The sequence below is a fragment of the Bison bison genome, unplaced genomic scaffold, assembly GCF_000754665.1.
Source record: "Bison bison bison isolate TAMUID 2011002044 unplaced genomic scaffold, Bison_UMD1.0 scf7180017854378, whole genome shotgun sequence".
NCBI classification, from domain to species: Eukaryota; Metazoa; Chordata; class Mammalia; order Artiodactyla; family Bovidae; genus Bison; species Bison bison.
The window spans coordinates 18,250-22,071 of record NW_011484951.1 but is presented as its reverse complement, the minus strand read 5'-3'; the positions used below and the strand labels follow the sequence as shown (position 1 = coordinate 22,071).

General features: G+C 36.3%; 1 protein-coding gene across 1 annotated transcript in view; it reads left to right on the top strand.

Moving 5' to 3' along the window:
* Positions 1-3,822, top strand: part of CYSLTR1 (cysteinyl leukotriene receptor 1) — a 10,842-nt gene that overhangs the window by 883 nt on the left and 6,137 nt on the right. Inside the window, exon 2 of the mRNA XM_010856643.1 lies at positions 2,605-2,690. The gene's annotated coding sequence lies outside the window, so the exon portion shown is untranslated. The remainder of the gene's footprint in view (positions 1-2,604; positions 2,691-3,822) is intronic.

Genomic DNA, 3,822 nt, shown 5'->3' with positions numbered 1-3,822 from the left:
AGGGGATGACAGAGGATGAGATGGCTGGATGGCATCACTGACTCGATGGACATGAGTCTGTGTGAACTCCAGGAGTTGGTGATGGACAGGGAGGCCTGGAGTGCTGCGATTCATGGGGTTGCAAAGAGTTGGACATGACTGAGCAACTGAACTGAACTGAACTGATTCTCGGGTTATCTTTGGGAACTCCTACTTACTTGTTCACTGAAGCTTGACCAGGTTACAGATCAATGGAGGCTAAGGGCTGATGCAAGGAGAGTAGATAGATGATGATGATAATGAAGATAGATAGATAAACTGATAGACAGATAGATAGATAGATATACATGTACTAGAGGAGCCAAATAAAAATTTGAGTACCTCCTGAAATAAATAATTGAACCCAAAAGTTATATATCCACACATTTACTTTATTGCCTCATTTTCCCTCACCCAATCACCCAGAGAAGAATGGTAGAATCCAATTTTGGCAGAAGCTGATGTCAGAGACAAGAGTTCTCAAGTAAACAAAAAGAAAAGAGGGGCAAAGCATAAGAGTATTGAATGTCTACTATATGCAAACTCAGAATTTCTAAAGGAAATTTCTAAAGGAACCATGGAAGACACTTCAAAATCCCAAACTTCAGGAAACATTACATTGTTGCCCAGGCAATGTGACCTTTACTCACTTGTCCATGTACAGAGAGAAGGCTAAATTGTAGTTGTACAGCTACCATAAACTTGGACAATTAGTACATTAGCCTGGTAAAAGTACACTTCTCATAGATGGGTCTTAGAAATTCAAAAACTTTCTCTTTCCACACTGGGGAGAAATATAAGCTTTGTCTAAACACAAAACTGTGACAGAGCCAAAGTTAATTTTCACCTAAAGAAAATGACTGAAATCATATAATTCCTGGATTAGAAAGGTTATTTTTATTAAATAGTCAGTCAGTATCTTTATTGATTAAAGAGCCCCAGGATAAGCTAAATCCCCAAAGAAGTTTTAATGCCTGAATAACAAAATATAAAAGCCAACTCTGTTTGAGTAATTTCCCACCTGCAATGCTTACTTCCTCCAGACTGCTAGTAGAAGCTTACTTATGTCAACTCCTTGCCTGGGGATGAAAGGAAAATTCTGCGAGAGAGAAGAAATTGGAGAATATTTGAAAAATGATTATCTGAATATGCGGTGGACTCAAACATCAATATCATAGCTGTGGGTTCAGATTCCTACTTTTTAAACTGTTTCATATTTTGCATTTTCTTTATTTTCATTTTGATTTTCCTTTTTTTCAGTAGAGTTCCTTTGGAAAGTTCCAACCTATTTTAAACTTGCTAAGGTCCATCTAGTCAAAGCTGTGGTTTTTCCAGTAGTCACGTATGAATGTGAGGGTTGGACTATAAAGAAAGCTGAGAGCCAAAGAATTTATGCTTTTGAACTGTGGTGTTGGCAAAGACTCTTGAGAGTCCCTTAGACTGTAAGGAGATCCAACCAGTGAATTCTAAAGGAAATCAGTCTTGAATATTCATTGGAAGGACTGATGCTGTAGCCAATAGTTTAGCCACCTGATAAGAAGAACTGACTCACTGGAAAAGACCCTGATGCTGGTAAAGATTGAAGGTGGGAGGAGAAGGAGATGACAGAGAATGAGATAGTTGGATGGCATCACCAACGTGATAGACATGAGTTTGAGTAGGCTCCGGGAGTTGGTGATGGACAGGGAGGCCTGGCATGCTGCAGTCCATGGGGTCACAGAGAGTCGGACATGACTGAGCAACTGAACTGAACTGAAGGATTAATTGGAGAAATATGTTTATTTTGTTAACAGGCCACAAATAAAAGAAAAATGGCCAGCCTCTGGGGTCCTTGCATATAGGGATGAAAGTTGCCATAGGGCAACACAAATTTAGGAAACAAGTATTCAGGCTGCTACAGTTTTAAGAAAGCCCTTCTTTGTTCATTTCTTGGAGATTCTCTATACTTTCTTAGATTTTCTGATAGTTTAGTTGAAGATACATACACTCATGAAAAGTTAACTATACAAACTATAAAACAGTTGATATCCAAAGGTATATAATATATGCCAAATTGATGATTAAGTCCATAACTATTATTATGAATTTTTAGGGAAAAGAGCCCAAAGTCTTATAAATCATCATTCCTCCCAGGAAAACTGTCCCTAAGCCATCACAGGCAGACATACTTGATATTTTTCAAGTCCTAATTCCTCTTCCTAGCAGACTAGATGCTTGGATATGAAGTTCAAAGTTATTTCTCCTTGGAACTTTATAAAGAGCTATTTAGAAGAGAAAATAGGGAAAATACCATGGTTTCATAGAAGAGAATTTTTATAATACTGTGTTCATCTCTAGATACAGAAACTATTAATAGAGCAGCAGACATATGTAATCAGCCCTGGTCTTTATTTTAAATTTTCCCCTAAGGATGTAAAAATGAGTGGAGTGGAAACGAGGATACATGGAATCCAATAACTAGCTCTAAATCTGTCAGTAAAGCTATGATGTCCCATCACACACCCTGTGGTTAAGGCTGCTAAGCTCCCATGACCCTCTGGACTGCTTCTAAAGTCATTAACTTCCTTTTCAATCTTATGATTTCAGCTTAGGCTTCATCTGATATTATATCATAAGAAGTGCTGACCACTAGCCAAGAACATTCGTGAAGGGTACTGCAGTGCCAGAAAGAGGTATGGCTCTATTTTCTAAATAAATCTTGTTTTTCAATTCACTACTTATCTTAACAAAGTAACTTCTTTCATCATCTGCACTAAATATTAATTTCATTTATGTTTATTGCCTGTATATGTTTGCATACGTGCTCAGTCGTGTCTGACTCTTTGCAACCCCATGAACTGTAGCCTACCAGGCTCCTCTGTCCATGGATTTTCCACGCAAGAATACTGGAGTGGGTTACTATTTCTTACTCCAGGAGATCATCCCAGCTCAGGGATCAAACCTGCATCTCTGGTATTGGCAGGCAGATTCTTTACCACTAAGCACTTGGGAAGTCCCTATTGTTTGTATATATGAATCAACTAATAGCCCATTCGTTTTGTGCTAAGACAGTTCTTACCATACTGTACTATAACTTGTTCATACTTCTGAGCTATCACTCCTCTCCCCCAGCATTCTATGAGCTGCTCAAATGCAGAGATGCATCCTTAAGCATCCCTGTTTCCATATAGTGTGGATATCATTATTAGGAGATCACAGTAAATTCTATAAAAATGAATCAAATGTTGTTTAAGATAAGTAAAACCATCATCTGCAAAATGAGTAGCTTGAACTAAATTATCTCTAACCTTCTAGGATTCATTACTTGTTTGAAAGTTTTAAAATTTTCTTTTTTTGACCTAATATAAGTCAATAGCTTGACTTAGTTATAAATAAGCAGTCAAATCTAAATATCAAAAGTACAAGGAAAGCTTTTTTAGTAATGACCAATAAATTTATTAATGGTACTAGAGTGACCTATTTCTTTTTTTTATTAATTTATCCATTTTATTTGGCATTTTTCATTCAAACACCTGAGAATTTCAAAATTATTTATAATGTTTAACAGACAAGTAAAACAAATGATTAATCTCTGTAAAGATAATATTTAACAGACAAGTAAAACAAATAATTAATCTCTGTAAAGATATGTGTGTTTTAATATTATAGTTAACCTTATGATTTAGTGCCTTTCTTAGTACTTTAGGAAGCAACTTAACAGATTCACTCTGAGGTTGGGAAAGTTTTAAATAATATTGGAGTGAAAAGATAACTTTCAGTGATTTAGAATGATAAACAATACTTTCAAATGATAAACTTGCTCTG